We start from the raw sequence: 23,061 nt of genomic DNA on the forward strand, positions 1-23,061 counted from the left end.
TGCTCATATTTTAGTTTGGGACCAAGTGTAGGTCTTCCCATGGATGCCTAATGTGCATCTGTAACACGCTTATGTAAGCAAAAAAATCCAACAACTGTTTTACTACTTAATCAGCTCGAAAATTTTTATAATGCGCGACCCATGTTGCAATTAAAGTTTCGTGCAATTCATATTTTGACTTTGCGCGACCTATTTGGCGACTTTGCGCGACCCATTTTTCGAATTTGCGCGACACAAGTTGCGACTATTGTTTCGCGCGACTAATGTTGCAATTTTGCGCGACCTATTATGCAACTTTGCGTGACCCACGCTGCGGTTATTGTTTCCAGCGACTAACGCTGGGACTTTGCGCGACCCATGTGACGACTAGTTTTTGTGCGACTCAATTTGCGTCTTTGCGCGACCCTTTTAGCTCTTTTGCACGACCCATGTTGCGACTAACATTCCGCGCGACTCATGTTGCGACATTGTTCGACCCATGTTGCGACTTTATACGACGCATTTTGCGACCTTGCGCCAACGATGTTGCGACTTTCCGCAACTCATGTTGACCATTTTAAATTTTAAGAAAATTCACCTGAATTATTTCAACGTCTGTTTTGCAAAAAAAACACTCAAATTTTAAGTTTGCTGACAAATGTTTGAACTCACTGACTAAATTAAAACAAAAGATATATTAATAAAACAAAATAATTTAAAATCAAATAAAATCCAACATAATCATTTTTATTAGATTTTATTGTTTGGAAAAATAGTAACATTATAGTTTTTTAAAATCGATTAGGTTCATTTATTTTTGTTTCGACGTTTAAAAATGGGGGCTCTTTGTATTTGGGTGCGTTTTAACTTCTTTCTTTTGGTTTTCCACGCATAATCAGGTACCACAAAAAATGATCGGACGGGTTCAGTGATATATCATATTAAAGACCTTTCAGTCGTGATTCGAACCACATAAAAAATTCACAACATTTTTTTTAGTGTCGCGAAGAACCGGTTAAAGGAAATTTAGGCCCAATAAACTTAATTTTAAGTCATTTCAATCAAGTCAGAGTCATTTCAATCAAGTCGGATCTACCGGTTCGAATATTAGGTTTCAAGTAGCCTTCTTTTGCTAATTCAGCTGTCGGTTACTGTTGACCGCTTCAAGTTCTCATACGGAAAACTACTAAAAAAGATGGAGATTTTGTTTATTTGCTGCATCACCAATGCAGTTCAAATTTGAGTGCTCTCACTGCAGGACACAAGTCTGTGCAAAACGGACTTAGATCGTTTGGAATGCGCGATGAGCCATAAAACCATTATTTCCGAAAAATTACACAAATTTTGTTAGTGCTGGTAAAATTTTCAACTTGCATTAAAAGTGGAACAAACTTGCTTCCGCTGTACTCGCACAAAAAAAATTGAAAGAAAATTCAATTCAATTAATCATGACGGAGTTTGGGAGTGATTATTGAGAAGTGTCAAGCATGTTTTGTATGAACTTCTAGCCAATAGGAGAGTTACCGATAAGGTGTTGCGAATCAAAAATTAGTTCAAGAAATATCACTGCTGTGAATTTAAACCCGCGTAATATAGAGGCCTTGAAACCCATCTACTTCAAACTTGGTCTATACACAGCTAAATTTTTGGTGACTATGTTTTCAAAATGTCTCGATTATAGAAAGCGGTAGCATGAATATACCTTGCCGCAATAAGAGTTTGAGCACATTAGTCTAAGTTTTAGTGACCTGGTTTGTGTTACTGAGTTAGGTCCGATGTGGTTAACTCATAGAGTAATTTCGGATAGGGTACACCGTCTGCTCGTCACGCTATCTTATTTTCGGCCGGATAGATTCGTGCAACTTCTTAGTCTAATACCGATCCTAATCTTACTCTTATACTTTCTAGTCTCAGGGTGTTTAACTAGTCTCTGCTAGGCTCAATAGATCTAGGGTATACTGGTTTGTTGCGGCTGCTGAAGTTCTCTTGGAGAGACAACTAATTTCTAAGTTAAATTCAAATCTCTCTGGTGCTGAAATTACAAGTAATTTCAGCACTTACAAATAAGTGGGTTGTTAGTTAGATGGATCATGATTGGTTAATATTAAATACTTTACAGTGGTAAAATATCTAATTTATCCAATCATAAAATAGTTTAGATCAAGTTCCATTACTTAGCCTTACAGTCCACGTATGCACTACCTACTCGCCCGTATCGGTAAATTACTGAAAAAGGGGTGGGACATGAAAACCGTTACAAGCGAACTGACACGTCCCTCTGTGAAATTAGCTCTCGTTTTTTCGTGTTAGAGGGTGGATATTACTGCCGTTCAAGTATAAGCTTGCCTTTAAATTTGAATAAAAATAATTTCAGAATGTAATTCATGAGCTATGACTTTGAGAACTTTGCGAGATCTTTTGCTGTTCAAGGTTGTGCCGAAATTATACGATTTTACAGATTCGGGAAATGATTTCATCAGCCAATAATCATAACAAAAAAGCGACTAATTTAGTATTTCAACTAATTCGGAAACTGTTTTTTTTTCTAATTTGTGAAATGTATTTCTTTGAATTCGCTGATAGGAAAGTGAATTTTTTTGATATTTCAAACTTATTCTACGCGTTCAGATGGCTCTTTTTCTTCTTGCCCACCTATGAAAATTTATGTGTAAAAACTTTGATTACTTACTACAGTTATTTCAAAAAATGGCATACGGACTAATTAGGCCATGGTAAATATATTTGGTTCTCATACTTACCTTGTAAAATTCTTCTTTACACCTTAAAAATAATGAGAAACGATTGAAGTGTTAAATTATTTTGCGAATCGATTCATTGTAGGAAATGACTCGAAAAATTTAGAAATTTTCATCACTTAAAAGACTTGCGGGATAAAAGTCGTAGGTTTTTGCTAACCGTTTCAATCATTAATTAATTACAACTAAGTCTTTCCAAAAGGTTGCTTGTTTGTATAACTTGATGAAAAAGTTTTTTGCATGAACTGTCTGATTGAGAAAAAAACAAAGCGTTGAATTTTTTTTACTGTCAGTCAAATCAAGTTATAATAATAACAACATGAAATTTTTTGTACAATTTTTCGCTCGGTGAGCTTTCTTTAAAAACATACACTTGCATTTCCACTTACGCTTTAACAAAAGTTGGAAAATAGTTTAGAGGTTTTCATTTTCTTAAGAGCTTGCTCAAAACATGCCAAGAAACAGTCATTATATTCATTCTATTAATCTTTCAAAAAACATGAAACGTTCCACAAAGTCGTCCTTTGCATAAACTGCTTCAAAGACTCTCTTTAAGCAAACCATTTAAGCTATTGAAGCAATTTTTGCGGAAGCTTTTGAATTTTCGAAGTTTTTGATTCTCAAAATGGCGTTAAAATCTCCGAAAACAAGTTTTACTTAAATAAAAATAAAATTAAGCAAAATTAACTTAATATTATTGACCTGAAGGCTTAGTTTAGGCCATTTACAAAGCTCCCTCGCTAAAAAAACATGCTTGCTTGCTTTACTCGCTCGAAGTTAAACTAAAAATCAAAAAATTTAACCAGTTTTAACATTGGAATTTTTTTTGGAAATTAATACTGTCATTCGAATCACATTTGAAATGGCTTCAATAAGATATATCTCTCGACTATTTTCAATAATTATTTGTGGTACTTGCGTAGAGAATAAAAAAAATTGAAGCAAAACAAACAAAAAAAACTAAAACACACTCGTATATGAAGTTCTTACCCATTTCAGACGGTCGGAACAAAAATTTAACTCGTAGATACTCGCTGTTATATTGGGTGGGTTTAATGGGTAAGGATGTTGAACAATGTTGTTAAAATAAACCGTGATTTCGAATTTTAATTGTAGGCTATTTTGTTGGAGTATTTGGATGTTATGGTCACGAATGTCTTTGTGGATGTCTTGTCTATATTGTAGTCTATGGAGTGCCCAATTGTGGAGTCGGTTACTTTCTGGATGTTGTCCAAATAATGGTGGGGGTGCTGTGAACGTGTTCCAATCTAATCTTAAAGGGATATTTGTTGATGATTGTTCTCGATATCTAGCGTCGAGGTTATTTGGAAAATTTAGGGGGAAAGGCGTCGGTGAAATCTGGCTTATTGATGGTGCTGATGGTAGTGATAATGTATCTGGTAGTGATGATGATGTTGTTGTATCCGTAGAAATATCTATTGGGTCATTTATTAAATTTGGTTCACCTTGTGTGAATGAGTGTGTTGTCCAATATGGTAGTCGTGATGTTTGGTTGGGGGGGGGGGGGGGTTAAAGGGATTGTCACGTATTTGTTCAGATGTTGGTGTTGAACCTAAGTAATCTGAGGGTATACTTGAGGTGCTACGTTGTGAAAGAAGTGTAGGGGTTTCTGGTAATGTGCTATTGTCTGGAGTAATTGGTGATGGGGATTGGGGTATATCAAAATGAACTCGGGGGTTTGGAAATTTCTATTTCTTCGTGGATGTATAATTTGTCTATTTATTTCAACTGTATTTTGGTTTTGACTAATATTTCTTATTCTACTTAATTCTTGTGGTAATGTTGGGTACAAGTTATATGTTGGTTCACTTAGGGGTGCCTGTCGCTGAACTGGTTCTAATGGTTCAGATAAGCCTCACTGGTCGCACCAAATGAGTTAGGTCCGATGTGGTTAACTCATAGAGTAATTTCGGATAGGGTACACCGTCTGCTCGTCACGCTATCTTATTTTCGGCCGGATAGATTCGTGCAACTTCTTGGTCTAATACCGATCCTAATCTTACTCTTATACTTTCTAGTCTCAGGGTGTTTAACTAGTCTCTGCTAGGCTCAATAGATCTAGGGTATACTGGTTTGTTGCGGCTGCTGAAGTTCTCTTGGAGAGACAACTAATTTCTAAGTTAAATTCAAATCTCTCTGGTGCTGAAATTACAAGTAATTTCAGCACTTACAAATAAGTGGGTTGTTAGTTAGATGGATCATGATTGGTTAATATTAAATACTTTACAGTGGTAAAACATCTAATTTATCCAATCATAAAATATAGTTTAGATCAGGTTCCACCCATCCGGGTTTTACAGAGTTTTTTAGAATTATCTTTCTGCAATTCAAAGGATGGATGATGAACGTTGGTATTTGGCGAACATCATATTCTTGTCCGGTTCCTCTTGTTAAAGAAGTTCCAGGACGCTGGAGTTAGGGACATCAATCGTTGTGTCGTCTTGTGACAACGACTGTGTTTCCCAATGAAATCAATCTGATTTCAAAATGGTTTGCTATGACGGGTTTTTCTGTATTATGTAGAGAACTTGTTTTGTGTTCAACCTCGTCTGGGAATGGCGTGGAGGTTGTGGGTGGAAGGGATGCCTCGTAACTCGGATCCGTACGTATACTTGAACATCGAGGTGGTCATTGGTCTAGTTCAATGAAGTCCTTTTCTGCGAAGTCAAGTCGTATTCTAAATTCTTTGAGTTGTGATTGTGGACGGCATATCGGTTGTGGTTAGCCATTCTTGTTCGAGTGTGATGGGATCATTTTGTCTTTGGATGTTCGTCTTTGTTGTTGTGTGTTGATCTATATACTGCAAGGTATGATTTACATTTTATAAAATTTTATTAGTTCGATTTTTTAATCATGAATTTAGTTAGTTGTTTTCACAAAAGTATTTTGCTTAGGTTCGGTTATTTTGAAGAGTTACTCACCCTTGAGTAACTCTTATTAAAAATAGAAGTGTGGTCACAAAGCGTGGATGTAGCGCGGTGGGTTAGGCCGGCTATAGAGCATGCTCAGGACGTCCTCTCTGGTGGGTTAGGCCAGGAGTGGGAGTATGATTTCGTGCGGTTTCTTTGAGAGGTCCTGTTATGTGATAACGTTTTATGTTGGGTTTATGTTGGTCTTTCTTATGTTTCATTGGTTGTGACCTTTTTTCAAAAATCAAATTGTTTTTGTTATGGGTTTGTCTTGCGACTTTTTTGTGTTTTATTATTTCTTTTTTAGACTTTATAATAGTCTTCAAAAGAATAAATTATCCAGTTTTAAACTGGGTTAATCCGGTTTGGGTACCGTTGGTTTTCTTTTCTTAGTCATGCTGTTATTTTATATTTTGTGGTGTTTAGTAAGCTGCGTTGGTTAGTTTGGTTTAGTATATAACTCCTTTCCAACCGGGTTAAAGGAAAATTTGAAACTTGTTATCGTGTGTTAGAGTTGTTGAGTGTGAAAGCTTGAAACTTAAAATCTTTATTTAACTAATTCTTCCTGGGCGAGCTGTGCGAGTTTGGATAGAATCCCTGTGCGAGTGAATGAAAATATCAAAAGGTTAGTGCTGCATTTTCATTTTATCAATTTATTACATAGAATTTCAATTTTACTGCTAATTTTGCTGGTCGCACCAAATGAGTTAGGTCCGATGTGGTTAACTCATAGAGTAATTTCGGATAGGGTACACCGTCTGCTCGTCACGCTATCTTATTTTCGGCCGGATAGATTCGTGCAACTTCTTAGTCTAATACCGATCCTAATCTTACTCTTATACTTTCTAGTCTCAGGGTGTTTAACTAGTCTCTGCTAGGCTCAATAGATCTAGGGTATACTGGTTTGTTGCGGCTGCTGAAGTTCTCTTGGAGAGACAACTAATTTCTAAGTTAAATTCAAATCTCTCTGGTGCTGAAATTACAAGTAATTTCAGCACTTACAAATAAGTGGGTTGTTAGTTAGATGGATCATGATTGGTTAATATTAAATACTTTACAGTGGTAAAATATCTAATTTATCCAATCATAAAATAGTTTAGATCAAGTTCCATTACTTAGCCTTACAGTCCACGTATGCACTACCTACTCGCCCGTATCGGTAAATTACTGAAAAAGGGGTGGGACATGAAAACCGTTACAAGCGAACTGACACGTCCCTCTGTGAAATTAGCTCTCGTTTTTTCGTGTTAGAGGGTGGATATTACTGCCGTTCAAGTATAAGCTTGCCTTTAAATTTGAATAAAAATAATTTCAGAATGTAATTCATGAGCTATGACTTTGAGAACTTTGCGAGATCTTTTGCTGTTCAAGGTTGTGCCGAAATTATACAATTTTACAGATTCGGGAAATGATTTCATCAGCCAATAATCATAACAAAAAAGCGACTAATTTAGTATTTCAACTAATTCGGAAACTGTTTTTTTTTCTAATTTGTGAAATGTATTTCTTTGAATTCGCTGATAGGAAAGTGAATTTTTTTGATATTTCAAACTTATTCTACGCGTTCAGATGGCTCTTTTTCTTCTTGCCCACCTATGAAAATTTATGTGTAAAAACTTTGATTACTTACTACAGTTATTTCAAAAAATGGCATACGGACTAATTAGGCCATGGTAAATATATTTGGTTCTCATACTTACCTTGTAAAATTCTTCTTTACACCTTAAAAATAATGAGAAACGATTGAAGTGTTAAATTATTTTGCGAATCGATTCATTGTAGGAAATGACTCGAAAAATTTAGAAATTTTCATCACTTAAAAGACTTGCGGGATAAAAGTCGTAGGTTTTTGCTAACCGTTTCAATCATTAATTAATTACAACTAAGTCTTTCCAAAAGGTTGCTTGTTTGTATAACTTGATGAAAAAGTTTTTTGCATGAACTGTCTGATTGAGAAAAAAAACAAAGCGTTGAATTTTTTTTACTGTCAGTCAAATCAAGTTATAATAATAACAACATGAAATTTTTTGTACAATTTTTCGCTCGGTGAGCTTTCTTTAAAAACATACACTTGCATTTCCACTTACGCTTTAACAAAAGTTGGAAAATAGTTTAGAGGTTTTCATTTTCTTAAGAGCTTGCTCAAAACATGCCAAGAAACAGTCATTATATTCATTCTATTAATCTTTCAAAAAACATGAAACGTTCCACAAAGTCGTCCTTTGCATAAACTGCTTCAAAGACTCTCTTTAAGCAAACCATTTAAGCTATTGAAGCAATTTTTGCGGAAGCTTTTGAATTTTCGAAGTTTTTGATTCTCAAAATGGCGTTAAAATCTCCGAAAACAAGTTTTACTTAAATAAAAATAAAATTAAGCAAAATTAACTTAATATTATTGACCTGAAGGCTTAGTTTAGGCCATTTACAAAGCTCCCTCGCTAAAAAAACATGCTTGCTTGCTTTACTCGCTCGAAGTTAAACTAAAAATCAAAAAATTTAACCAGTTTTAACATTGGAATTTTTTTTGGAAATTAATACTGTCATTCGAATCACATTTGAAATGGCTTCAATAAGATATATCTCTCGACTATTTTCAATAATTATTTGTGGTACTTGCGTAGAGAATAAAAAAAATTGAAGCAAAACAAACAAAAAAAACTAAAACACACTCGTATATGAAGTTCTTACCCATTTCAGACGGTCGGAACAAAAATTTAACTCGTAGATACTCGCTGTTATATTGGGTGGGTTTAATGGGTAAGGATGTTGAACAATGTTGTTAAAATAAACCGTGATTTCGAATTTTAATTGTAGGCTATTTTGTTGGAGTATTTGGATGTTATGGTCACGAATGTCTTTGTGGATGTCTTGTCTATATTGTAGTCTATGGAGTGCCCAATTGTGGAGTCGGTTACTTTCTGGATGTTGTCCAAATAATGGTGGGGGTGCTGTGAACGTGTTCCAATCTAATCTTAAAGGGATATTTGTTGATGATTGTTCTCGATATCTAGCGTCGAGGTTATTTGGAAAATTTAGGGGGAAAGGCGTCGGTGAAATCTGGCTTATTGATGGTGCTGATGGTAGTGATAATGTATCTGGTAGTGATGATGATGTTGTTGTATCCGTAGAAATATCTATTGGGTCATTTATTAAATTTGGTTCACCTTCTGTGAATGAGTGTGTTGTCCAATATGGTAGTCGTGATGTTTGGTTGGGGGGGGGGGGTTAAAGGGATTGTCACGTATTTGTTCAGATGTTGGTGTTGAACCTAAGTAATCTGAGGGTATACTTGAGGTGCTACGTTGTGAAAGAAGTGTAGGGGTTTCTGGTAATGTGCTATTGTCTGGAGTAATTGGTGATGGGGATTGGGGTATATCAAAATGAACTCGGGGGTTTGGAAATTTCTATTTCTTCGTGGATGTATAATTTGTCTATTTATTTCAACTGTATTTTGGTTTTGACTAATATTTCTTATTCTACTTAATTCTTGTGGTAATGTTGGGTACAAGTTATATGTTGGTTCACTTAGGGGTGCCTGTCGCTGAACTGGTTCTAATGGTTCAGATAAGCCTCACTGGTCGCACCAAATGAGTTAGGTCCGATGTGGTTAACTCATAGAGTAATTTCGGATAGGGTACACCGTCTGCTCGTCACGCTATCTTATTTTCGGCCGGATAGATTCGTGCAACTTCTTAGTCTAATACCGATCCTAATCTTACTCTTATACTTTCTAGTCTCAGGGTGTTTAACTAGTCTCTGCTAGGCTCAATAGATCTAGGGTATACTGGTTTGTTGCGGCTGCTGAAGTTCTCTTGGAGAGACAACTAATTTCTAAGTTAAATTCAAATCTCTCTGGTGCTGAAATTACAAGTAATTTCAGCACTTACAAATAAGTGGGTTGTTAGTTAGATGGATCATGATTGGTTAATATTAAATACTTTACAGTGGTAAAACATCTAATTTATCCAATCATAAAATATAGTTTAGATCAGGTTCCACCCATCCGGGTTTTACAGAGTTTTTTAGAATTATCTTTCTGCAATTCAAAGGATGGATGATGAACGTTGGTATTTGGCGAACATCATATTCTTGTCCGGTTCCTCTTGTTAAAGAAGTTCCAGGACGCTGGAGTTAGGGACATAAATCGTTGTGTCGTCTTGTGACAACGACTGTGTTTCCCAATGAAATCAATCTGATTTCAAAATGGTTTGCTATGACGGGTTTTTCTGTATTATGTAGAGAACTTGTTTTGTGTTCAACCTCGTCTGGGAATGGCGTGGAGGTTGTGGGTGGAAGGGATGCCTCGTAACTCGGATCCGTACGTATACTTGAACATCGAGGTGGTCATTGGTCTAGTTCAATGAAGTCCTTTTCTGCGAAGTCAAGTCGTATTCTAAATTCTTTGAGTTGTGATTGTGGACGGCATATCGGTTGTGGTTAGCCATTCTTGTTCGAGTGTGATGGGATCATTTTGTCTTTGGATGTTCGTCTTTGTTGTTGTGTGTTGATCTATATACTGCAAGGTATGATTTACATTTTATAAAATTTTATTAGTTCGATTTTTTAATCATGAATTTAGTTAGTTGTTTTCACAAAAGTATTTTGCTTAGGTTCGGTTATTTTGAAGAGTTACTCACCCTTGAGTAACTCTTATTAAAAATAGAAGTGTGGTCACAAAGCGTGGATGTAGCGCGGTGGGTTAGGCCGGCTATAGAGCATGCTCAGGACGTCCTCTCTGGTGGGTTAGGCCAGGAGTGGGAGTATGATTTCGTGCGGTTTCTTTGAGAGGTCCTGTTATGTGATAACGTTTTATGTTGGGTTTATGTTGGTCTTTCTTATGTTTCATTGGTTGTGACCTTTTTTCAAAAATCAAATTGTTTTTGTTATGGGTTTGTCTTGCGACTTTTTTGTGTTTTATTATTTCTTTTTTAGACTTTATAATAGTCTTCAAAAGAATAAATTATCCAGTTTTAAACTGGGTTAATCCGGTTTGGGTACCGTTGGTTTTCTTTTCTTAGTCATGCTGTTATTTTATATTTTGTGGTGTTTAGTAAGCTGCGTTGGTTAGTTTGGTTTAGTATATAACTCCTTTCCAACCGGGTTAAAGGAAAATTTGAAACTTGTTATCGTGTGTTAGAGTTGTTGAGTGTGAAAGCTTGAAACTTAAAATCTTTATTTAACTAATTCTTCGTGGGCGAGCTGTGCGAGTTTGGATAGAATCCCTGTGCGAGTGAATGAAAATATCAAAAGGTTAGTGCTGCATTTTCATTTTATCAATTTATTACATAGAATTTCAATTTTACTGCTAATTTTGGGGGAAATTTAAAGTTATAAATTTTCATCGTTATTAAATTTACTGCTTTATGGGAAAACAATTTATAAATTAATTTACTACATTTGGTATGAATTTTATCATATTATTTTGTGTAAAGTATTATTGAAGTTTAGAAGAATTTTAACAAGTTTATTTTTTATTTTTCTTTTCTGTTTTTTGCAGATGATCGTGGTATGAAGACTAAAAAAGTAAAAGAAACATGAATAAAGAATGTTTAGTACTAATTTAAATTTATTAGTTAAGAATATTTTTAAATTATACTTACCTGTTAATCGTCTGGGAAAAAGCCGTGGGGAAAGATGTCGTGTATTATGTCCGAATTTGTTAGTAATTTTGTTAGTATGCGAATGATGTTTTTAGTTTGGAGCAGTGGCAAAAGCAATTGAAGTGCTTTAATGGTTTTTAGTTCTTCGGTGCCTACTGCATTCTCATAAGGTGTGTTTTGAATGAGGTTATATATTTTGTGATTATATTTAGTATTGTGAATAAATTCTAATATTAGGATTTCTATAGGCTGGATAAATCCATGTGGGATAAGGAAGGGTCTGGATTCTTCGGCGTTAAAGGTCTTCGTGATGGGACAAAATATATACATTTGTGTTACTGGGTCATAATTGCGGAGGGTGCCGTGGAGGTTAGTATCTTTGATGCAATAGGTGAAATTAAGACAAAATTGTGAAGTTTACTTCGAGTTAAGAAACAGAAAACGATGGTGTGGTTGTCTTGATGGAGTATGTAAATCAAAATGATTTTGTATGAAGCGATAGTATGTATATGTATGAGTCTGTTTAGTGCGTAACATAATGTCGTGTGAACAGTGAAAATCGCGTTCATGTGGTGCAAGGAAGTGAAAGGTTAGTGAAAATAACTGAAATTTTTCTGTAAAACTTTCGTAAGCTTGAATATCGTTTAGTGCTTCAGAAATGATGTGATCATATTTTCTATCAAAAATATTAAGTGTGAATACATATGACGTTTTGATGAAGAATTTTTCTGTTAGTTGTGGGCTAGCGAAGCGGTCGTCACCTAGAAATTGGTCTTGATTAGTTCGGATGATATTATGGTCGTAATATTCTATTGTAAATTCGTTAGCTCGAGGTGCAGTGAATGTTTTTAGTAATTTTTTATATCCTACATAAGTAAATTGTCTAGGTGTTAGTGTTGCGGTGAGTCTATATAACATATCTTTATTCTTTTCTATATCATTATGAGTACTAGATAGTGGCAGGCAAAGGGGATTAGTAAAATGGTAATATGCTGTCCAGTGACGCATTAAAACATGTTCATCTACAAAACTACGTGTGTCGTTAGTGTCGTTAGGTGTGTTTAAAGTATCTTGTGGGAATGAGGGTAAGGTGATTGCTAGAAAATCTTTCGTGTTGGCGTGGTGTGGATGATTATTATATTCGCAGGCTGTTCCTGGTTTGGTCGGGAATGGATGGTTCGGGAATTTTCTTTTAAAAGTGCGATAAGCTCGGTGAGTGCTATTCGATGATTCGGTGGATGTGGATGATTGTGCTAATGATGCAGTGTAAGCTGAGGAAGGTGTAGGGGTAGGTGGGTTTGAGGATTCTATTGTGGATGAAATTTGATTTGTAGTGAGGGTGTTAGGGTGTATTAACTGTTGTTGTAGGGTGATAAAATTATCGAGTTCCTGGGAGATTTGGGCGGTATCTGGAGAATTATTGAATGATTGGTCGGAATGAAATGGAGAATAGGTTGGGGTTACTTGTGAAGCATAAGAAGGAGTGGAAACGGATGGGAGTGGATTATATGGTGGGAGTGGTTGAAAAGGGGGTTTTGAAAAAACTGAGGAGTTGGTTTGAAAATTATTGGATGGAGATGATTCGTAGTCTGCAAATTCGTCAGGGGTTTCTATATTAGAGTTATTAAGTTGTGAGATGGAGTATAAAACTGAAATATCTGAATTAGTATCCGAATTCATGCTTGATGATATATTAATAGTTGGAAAATCGGGTGGTGGGAAACAAAAAGTGCGATTATTGGGATTGGAGTGTGGAGGTTGGTTGGATGGGAATTTGAGCGGTGTAGGGATCCAAGTTGTCGGCTCATCGTGTGCTAAAAAAATGATTTCTTGAGACTGAAAAGCGGTGGTATGGGGTTGTTCTATTATTTGTTCATATGTAATATCATTTTGTGAATGATGTGTCATTATATGTTGTATGGGACTTTGCGATATGTTTGGTCTAAAATTTGGGTTATGTGTTATTGCTAGGTTTCGGAAATTACGTGGGACTAAGGATAATGGATGGTTATGTGGCAGGGGTGGCATCTGTGGTGCGGTAGGTGTTACTTCTATGTTATTATGTTCTTCGTCATATGTGTTCTGTCTTGTCGCTATTTTTGTATTATATTCTTTTATTTGTGCGTCTGGAAGAATTTTGTTTATTGATGATGAAAAAATTCCAAAAAATCCTGCAAATAGTATGCGTGCTACACTTGCTTGTGTATTTACTTGTGTGTGTATAGCGCATTTGTTATAGATTCCTTTTAGAAGTGAAAAAATAAATCCTATAAAGTTAAACATTGCGTATAGGATGGTTAATTTTTCTAAGATGTAATAGGGCCATCCTAGAAAATCGAGAATTTCATTTTTTAGGGTAACAAAACTAAAAATATTTACAGGTGAAATATCTTGAGGTCTATATTTTTCACCGTTTAGATATATATAGTCTTTAATGTCTTTAAAGTATCCGCTATAATCTTGCGTATAAATATCTGCAAATCCTGCGGTTTCGGCGATTTTTCGTAGATTTTGATCAATTGATTGTCTTTGTATAGTGTCCATTTGTGTTAATAATTCTTGGAATTGTTGTGTTCTAATGTGGTGTTGGATTTCTGGTTTTGAATATATTCCAATTGATTGTAAATCAATATTTGGATTACGAGCAATAGCTCTGATGCTTTCGGGTGAAAATTTTTTGAGTGATTGCATTAACGTAGAGTATGGAGTAAAAAGATAATATTTATCTTCATCAGGGTTCAATTGTACTACATTGTGGCTATTTTCTGATCCCCATGGGACTGCGGTATCCCAAAAATTTGTTCGTCTTGAAAGTGTGTCAACAAAATGTACCTTATTTTATAAAGATAGGGATTCTTTTATAGCAGCGTTTATCTTCAAAAACATATATTGGTGATACTTTATTGGTACAAGTATAAAACCATAAAATGTTTCCTTCGTAGTCTAGAAAATTTGATCTATTTCCTGATAATAAATATCCTGCGTAGGGTATTTTTAATACTGCTAGTGCGAGTGATTGTAGGATTTGTGTCCTTTCTAATTCGCATAGTTGGTGAAGTGTTTCTAATTCGGAGAGTGACATTTCTTGAAAAATTCGACTAATCGTGTAGTCTAACTCTATATCTAAGTAGATATCATAGTGGATATTACCAAAATAAGTATTATTCATTAGTGTGCTTCTAGTGTCATGTGGCTTTAGTTTTCCACCAGGTTGACCATTGCTTTAGTAAACGTGTGCTTCTAGTGTCATGTGGCTTTAGTTTTCCACCAGGTTGACCATTGCTTTTTTGAAAGTTAACTGGTTATATGATGTTCCTTCGTGTAGAGGGTGACCTGTGGCATAAGGGTCAATTGTTGTTTTTCCAGTGGTCATGTCGAAACCTTTTTCGTATTCAACTAGTATTTCAGAATATTGTGTTTTGTAAAGTGGGTTTCTGTATTTGCATGCGATTTCTGTTTCTTGATATATTGGGAAACGTGTTAATTTTTTTTTCTATATTATGGAGATTTCGAAAATCAGTACTTTGTTTTCGTGATGGATGGACTTGTTCATATGGAATTGATTGTATAAAATATTTTTCGTGAAGATTTATCATTCGAGCGTGTATTTTTGCTACTTGAAATGTTGTGCATGTATCTTCGGGAAACCAAACAATTGCTGCTTGTGTCCGTGTTGTAGGATCACAATAACCTTGATCGTTTTTACAAGGTAATCTAATTCCTTGATAGATCATTGTGTTGTCGGATAAATCTCGTGTGAGTTGTATTTTTTCGAGTTGTATTTTCCAATCGAAAAACATTATTTCTTGATATCCTTTATTTTTTGTGTCTGCTTTGCAGTTTGATGGATTATTTATACCAATGTGTGGTATCCAGTGCTTATCGTGTATGTCATAAATTAATCTTCCGTGTGCGCCGTTGTATGGGTATTTTTCATCTAGTTTTATATATCCTTGATATCTTTCAAGTTCTGCTTGATGAACAGAATCGGCAAAGACTTGAAAATATACTAGTTTTCTGTTGGTGTTTTTTTTTCTTGTGATATTTAATCTGAGTAGCTCGTTTTTACAATCATCGGGATTTAGATGTAGAAATCGTTCTATATTACTTTGGTAGAATGACTCGTGGACAAGTCGGTTTTTATTTCCGTTTGAAACTTGTGAACAATGTACTTTCTTTTCGGAAAATGTTGCTGTAAATTTATATCCTGCGACTAGTGTTGCTCGGGCTTTTGAATACAGTGTCGCTATTACATTTGTAGTTTCTATAGCTTGTGGTTCCGTTTCGCATTGTGATACTTGATTTATTGCATATTTGTGTAGTGTTTTTTGTTCATTTTCTTCACAATCGTAGTGTGTTACTAATAAGTCCTGGGGTCCTGTGCGGGGAGAAGGATTTGTGTTTTGGTCGGAAAATATTGAAAAAAAGATTTGTTGAAGTATCAATATTTTTAGAATATACATGTGTATGATAATCCTGAGTATGGGTTATAAAATGTGATGTAACCAATTGTCTTTTTGGTATATCTGTCGTACTTATATATTATTTCAGTTGTTATAAATGGTGGTGGTAGCGATTGAGCTGTTATATTGGGTGGGTTTAATGGGTAAGGATGTTGAACAATGTTGTTAAAATAAACCGTGATTTCGAATTTTAATTGTAGGCTATTTTGTTGGAGTATTTGGATGTTATGGTCACGAATGTCTTTGTGGATGTCTTGTCTATATTGTAGTCTATGGAGTGCCCAATTGTGGAGTCGGTTACTTTCTGGATGTTGTCCAAATAATGGTGGGGGTGCTGTGAACGTGTTCCAATCTAATCTTAAAGGGATATTTGTTGATGATTGTTCTCGATATCTAGCGTCGAGGTTATTTGGAAAATTTAGGGGGAAAGGCGTCGGTGAAATCTGGCTTATTGATGGTGCTGATGGTAGTGATAATGTATCTGGTAGTGATGATGATGTTGTTGTATCCGTAGAAATATCTATTGGGTCATTTATTAAATTTGGTTCACCTTGTGTGAATGAGTGTGTTGTCCAATATGGTAGTCGTGATGTTTGGTTGGGGGGGGGGGTTAAAGGGATTGTCACGTATTTGTTCAGATGTTGGTGTTGAACCTAAGTAATCTGAGGGTATACTTGAGGTGCTACGTTGTGAAAGAAGTGTAGGGGTTTCTGGTAATGTGCTATTGTCTGGAGTAATTGGTGATGGGGATTGGGGTATATCAAAATGAACTCGGGGGTTTGGAAATTTCTATTTCTTCGTGGATGTATAATTTGTCTATTTATTTCAACTGTATTTTGGTTTTGACTAATATTTCTTATTCTACTTAATTCTTGTGGTAATGTTGGGTACAAGTTATATGTTGGTTCACTTAGGGGTGCCTGTCGCTGAACTGGTTCTAATGGTTCAGATAAGCCTCACTGGTCGCACCAAATGAGTTAGGTCCGATGTGGTTAACTCATAGAGTAATTTCGGATAGGGTACAACGTCTGCTCGTCACGCTATCTTATTTTCGGCCGGATAGATTCGTGCAACTTCTTAGTCTAATACCGATCCTAATCTTACTCTTATACTTTCTAGTCTCAGGGTGTTTAACTAGTCTCTGCTAGGCTCAATAGATCTAGGGTATACTGGTTTGTTGCGGCTGCTGAAGTTCTCTTGGAGAGACAACTAATTTCTAAGTTAAATTCAAATCTCTCTGGTGCTGAAATTACAAGTAATTTCAGCACTTACAAATAAGTGGGTTGTTAGTTAGATGGATCATGATTGGTTAATATTAAATACTTTACAGTGGTAAAATATCTAATTTATCCAATCATAAAATAGTTTAGATCAAGTTCCATTACTTAGCCTTACAGTCCACGTATGCACTACCTACTCGCCCGTATCGGTAAATTACTGAAAAAGGGGTGGGACATGAAAACCGTTACAAGCGAACTGACACGTCCCTCTGTGAAATTAGCTCTCGTTTTTTCGTGTTAGAGGGTGGATATTACTGCCGTTCAAGTATAAGCTTGCCTTTAAATTTGAATAAAAATAATTTCAGAATGTAATTCATGAGCTATGACTTTGAGAACTTTGCGAGATCTTTTGCTGTTCAAGGTTGTGCCGAAATTATACGATTTTACAGATTCGGGAAATGATTTCATCAGCCAATAATCATAACAAAAAAGCGACTAATTTAGTATTTCAACTAATTCGGAAACTGTTTTTTTTTCTAATTTGTGAAATGTATTTCTTTGAATTCGCTGATAGGAAAGTGAATTTTTTTGATATTTCAAACTTATTCTACGCGTTCAGATGGCTCTTTTTCTTCTTGCCCACCTATGAAAATTTATGTGTAAAAACTTTGATTACTTACTACAGTTATTTCAAAAAATGGCATACGGACTAATTAGGCCATGGTAAATATATTTGGTTCTCATACTTACCTTGTAAAATTCTTCTTTACACCTTAAAAATAATGAGAAACGATTGAAGTGTTAAATTATTTTGCGAATCGATTCATTGTAGGAAATGACTCGAAAAATTTAGAAATTTTCATCACTTAAAAGACTTGCGGGATAAAAGTCGTAGGTTTTTGCTAACCGTTTCAATCATTAATTAATTACAATTAAGTCTTTCCAAAAGGTTGCTTGTTTGTATAACTTGATGAAAAAGTTTTTTGCATGAACTGTCTGATTGAGAAAAAAAACAAAGCGTTGAATTTTTTTTACTGTCAGTCAAATCAAGTTATAATAATAACAACATGAAATTTTTTGTACAATTTTTCGCCCGGTGAGCTTTCTTTAAAAACATACACTTGCATTTCCACTTACGCTTTAAAAAAAGTTGGAAAATAGTTTAGAGGTTTTCATTTTCTTAAGAGCTTGCTCAAAACATGCCAAGAAACAGTCATTATATTCATTCTATTAATCTTTCAAAAAACATGAAACGTTCCACAAAGTCGTCCTTTGCATAAACTGCTTCAAAGACTCTCTTTAAGCAAACCATTTAAGCTATTGAAGCAATTTTTGCGGAAGCTTTTGAATTTTCGAAGTTTTTGATTCTCAAAATGGCGTTAAAATCTCCGAAAACAAGTTTTACTTAAATAAAAATAAAATTAAGCAAAATTAACTTAATATTATTGACCTGAAGGCTTAGTTTAGGCCATTTACAAAGCTCCCTCGCTAAAAAAACATGCTTGCTTGCTTTACTCGCTCGAAGTTAAACTAAAAATCAAAAAATTTAACCAGTTTTAACATTGGAATTTTTTTTGGAAATTAATACTGTCATTCGAATCACATTTGAAATGGCTTCAATAAGATATATCTCTCGACTATTTTCAATAATTATTTGTGGTACTTGCGTAGAGAATAAAAAAAATTGAAGCAAAACAAACAAAAAAAACTAAAACACACTCGTATATGAAGTTCTTACCCATTTCAGACGGTCGGAACAAAAATTTAACTCGTAGATACTTAATTGAAGCTGTAGCGACATATCAAAGTATTCAAACATTTTTTATCGCTTGATCTTGATGATAAAAAAAATTCAATTTTAGGCCAATCGTTTTGCGGTATCGAAGCAATATAAAAATAATTTTTTTTTAAATTATCGCTTCAATCTTTTTGTGCGATTTGCGAACCAAGTCAAGCTGTCAAAGAAACTGAATTTTTTTTGCCAAAAAACTTTTTATCAGCAGTTTGATCGACTGATAGCGGAAAAGTTTTAGATTACGCCAGCAAAATCAAGCTTATAAATCAACACACAATTTCTTAAAATACTGCCTAGAATATGTTGTAGCATCACGCATTCACAGCGTAGCATCACGCATTTAGCCGTACTAACACGTAAAACAAACCTAAAACTCGGTGTTCTGAAAAAGGGGGGGGGGACTGGAAAAGAGCCAAAAGGCCAAAAAAGAGTTTTTAGGAAAGAACTTTTTGGAGAATTTTGACCAAAAAATCGTATTTTTTTTTGGCGCGCGCTCTCTTTTCAAAATAAGTATAGTTTGGCGCCAAAGGAGCCTTCGGAAAAAAATTTGGGTCGGTCAGCCAAAAATGGACATCTCACAATTCTGCAAATTGGGACCCTTTGGGCCGGCAGAGGGTCGAATTTTCAAGGGGAAGGGTCGTCCGCCCCTCCCCTAAATCCGCTGGTGCTCTTGTTATTATAGCTGCAGGCGTAATATTACGATGCCAGGTTTTGAGAAAAATGATAGTTCACATAATTAGTTTGTTCACCATGCAAGGCTTCATTGTACTATGACAACGTAAGATAAATTTTTTAAAACTGAAATTCAAATGTAGGGAGGCTAGTGGAAAAAGAGACCCTTATTTTTAAAATCAAATTGAAAGTTAAAGGTTTCAAATTCAATATTATAATAAGCTTTGTTTCTTCAATAGTTGAATTTTCTGTCGTCATATTCGTCTATACACACCCCGGCGGCCTCATTGCAAAACTGTCCCTTCTTGCAGTCCATGTACGATTTGCAGGGGGCCAGTCTATCACATATTTGTAGCTTCAAGTTGCAGTATACTATCCCGATACCCGGCCTTCCTTTGCAGTCCCTGTCAGAACGACAGGCAGGCGCAAAAACTGAGGTGATTCCACACATGAGTATGACTGCTTTAAAAGACATTTCTAAAAGTTTTAAGATATATCAAGGCAATTAGTCAAATGAATCAAATGAACTTCAGAACATCAAGTAAAAACACAATTTGATTCTCTTATCTTTCAAATTATATTTTTTTACGTGTTATTATGGCTAAGCGATTAACAATACGATGTAAGATACCCGGCTTGACGTCCATAGAAGAAAAATGCTTGTCATACAATTTCATATAAGGTGTCTATGGAAAAAAATGCTCATCATACAGTTTTCATACAAAATTTCAAAATGGTTTTAATGAGTTTTGTTCAGATACACCTTCTACTTGACGCTCTTAAAGCTTTCTGGTTATCAGAAAAAATTAATTTAATTATTAGTTTAATTTAATACACGAAAATTGTATGATTAGCGTTTTTTGTCAACCCGGGTATTCAGTTTAAAATAGTACGATCTTGAACGACTGTTAATTTGTTCACCATGTCAAGCTTCGTAGCATTATGGCAATGCTGAAGTAGTTTTTCAAAACTAAAACTGAAATGCGGGGGAAGTGGAATAGAGACAAGGTTTAAACTCTCATCTAAATTCGGATGCTGAAACTGGTTTTTCTGATACCCAACTACTTCTGATATGTTTACAGGTTTAAATATCAAGAACAAATATGTTTGGTCTTGCCCAATTAGTCAGCATGTCAGTTCGCAGGTGGTAAAAAGAAAAAAATAGACAAAGACTTTGCTCTTTGATCTTCTCCCCCAACAGTCAACTTTCAACTAGGATGCGTGAAATAAGTCAGTTCAAAAATTCAAAAATTGGGCTTCACCAAAAACCTTAGTTGTTTTTCTAATAACATGCGAGTGAAATTTTTCGAAAAATTGTAATTTTCTCGAAAACCCCAATTTTCAACACAAAAAGATGTAGACAATTATGCACAGATGTTTCTCAGAACCTGCTACCTCGACCTGGTTCTGAGATTCTCATGCAGTTCTCTAGAAAACGAAAAAATTGAATGAAATTTGAGTAGTATTTGAGAAAAACTAAACTTGTTTCCAAACTGTCTCTGAAAAGTAACCTGAAAAAAAAATTTTAGTAAAAAGCGATCCTATAAATTTTCATAATAACTGTTTCTATCAAACAGGAATTTTTTTAAAAACTACTTAAGCTTTGACACAAATCAGTCAAGCTTGGCCTGTAGTAGAGCAAACTATCAATTGTGAACAGGTTTGTTTTCATATCTTATATCCCGTCCAGCACGCGTTTAGTCATAGTAGCAAGCAAAACAATTACAAAACCAGAAAACTTCAAAAGTGGGTACGATGCCAAGTAAATGGTGAAAAAAACTCCAATTGGCTCTTTTCCAGTTCCCCCCCCCCTTTGAAATTTTATTTTGAAAAATCAATTTAACGTTGTCATAAAGCAATGAAATTTTGCGTGGTGAAAAAATCGACAATTTTGAACAGATTTGTTCTTCATACTTTACAGCGTAACATCACGCATTTAGCCGTAATAACACGTAAAACAAATATAATACTCGGTATTTTGAAAAGGGGGGGACTGGAAAAGAGCCCTCCAATTATTTAAGAAAAAATAATTTTAGCGTGAGTTTCAATTTGTTAGCAGTTGCATACCTACAGAATAAGATGAAGGTTGCTTTGTCTCGCGTTTGTTGACACTTTTTTAGCATGAGTATTTAAATACAGAGAAAATGATATTTGCATAAGCATCGAGCGTATTTCTTCCCGCCTTTTTAGAAATTTTTTGTTTTAAAAACGTGCCACAGATTTGATCAATATTAGCATTTTTACCGAGAGTCAAAATTGCAACAAAAACCAAAACACCTTCTTGCGCCACAAAAAGATACAGCAAGACAATTCTGAGACAATTTTCGGGCTCTTTTCCAGTCCCCCCCTTTGTGAAATTATAAAAAGAGATGTTCAAAAATTGTTCACACGGCAATTTTCATGTTATAAATGTTGTGAAAATTTGTTCAGCTGACACGTTTTATTGCAGTTTATAACTTTAAAATTTTTTTTAAAAAGACTTTCATTTAATGAATTACAGAAAAAATGAAAGGGGGGAACTGGAAAAGAGCCAATTTTTGCCTATTCTCATACCCAAATACCGAAATTTCAAATTAGTTCTTTTCTAGCTCCTCCCTTGGTTTTTTCTAAAACACAAATTACAGAAGTTTCCTGAAATGACTCTTGATCATTTTACCCTTTTTTACTAGGCCAAATTGTGTATTTTGTGGGCTGATTCCGCGACAAGGACTTTCGGCTTTTTTCCAGTTTCCCTCCTTTCAAAATAACGAGTTTTATATTTGTTTTACATGTGATTACGGCTAAATGCGTGAAGTTACGCTGTAAAGTATGAAGAACAAATCTGTTCAGAATTGTCGATTTGTTCATCACGCAAAACTTCATTGCTTTATGACAACGTTAAATTGTTTTTTCAAAATAAAAATTCAAAGGGGGGAACTGGAAAAGAGCCAACTGGAGTTTTTTTCAACATTTACTTGGCATCGTACCCACTTTTGAAGTTTTTCTGTTTTTGTAATTGTTTTGCATGCTACTATGACTCATTCTATTGTGACAACGTTAAATAGACTTTTCAAAATTGAATTTGAATGGGGGGACTGGGAAAGAGCCGGACTTTCTTTTTATTCATTTTTCTTTCTTTTTTTCAATTGGACGCATTTTTATCTTATTTAAAAATTTGTCTCTGGATTTGAGAGACCTACAAACACTAAAATATGTGCATATCCTGTACACAATTTGGCCTTGTAACGTGTAAGCGTCAACAAACGATTATTTTGTTTCAATATTTCCTATATGACGATTGACGAATAAACTACTTTTCTAAAATTTTATTTTTGTAGCGTTATGAGAAACTGTTAGATAATAGTATCAGATGTGATTGGATTGGTTATTGCTCAATTTGCAAAGCCTTCGGTCGGCTCTTTTCCAGTCCCTTTTGGTTTTTCGAAAATTTAATAAGTTTAATAAAAGAAAACTTATTTAAAATGACTTTTCATGTTATAAACTATATCAAAACGTGTCAGCGTGAACAGGCGAACAAAATTTCACAACATTTCTTACATAAAAAATTAGCTTGATTAGTTTTAACCCTTTTTGATTAGCTTTATTTTGAAACTTTACTAGGGGGGTGGCAAACTGGAAAAGATCAATTTGATCAACTAATTACAAA

At 34.9% G+C, this 23,061-nt stretch overlaps 1 protein-coding gene across 1 annotated transcript in view; it reads right to left on the reverse strand.

Moving 5' to 3' along the window:
* LOC134838876 (dynein intermediate chain 2, ciliary-like) overlaps positions 1–22,855 on the reverse strand; it is a 335,209-nt gene extending 312,354 nt beyond the window's left edge. Inside the window, exon 1 of the mRNA XM_063854171.1 lies at positions 22,842–22,855. The gene's annotated coding sequence lies outside the window, so the exon portion shown is untranslated. The remainder of the gene's footprint in view (positions 1–22,841) is intronic.
* Between the last annotated feature and the right edge of the window lie 206 nt (positions 22,856–23,061).

This window comes from Symsagittifera roscoffensis, chromosome 2 (assembly GCF_963678635.1).
Source record: "Symsagittifera roscoffensis chromosome 2, txSymRosc1.1, whole genome shotgun sequence".
Lineage (NCBI taxonomy): Eukaryota > Metazoa > Xenacoelomorpha > Acoela > Convolutidae > Symsagittifera > Symsagittifera roscoffensis.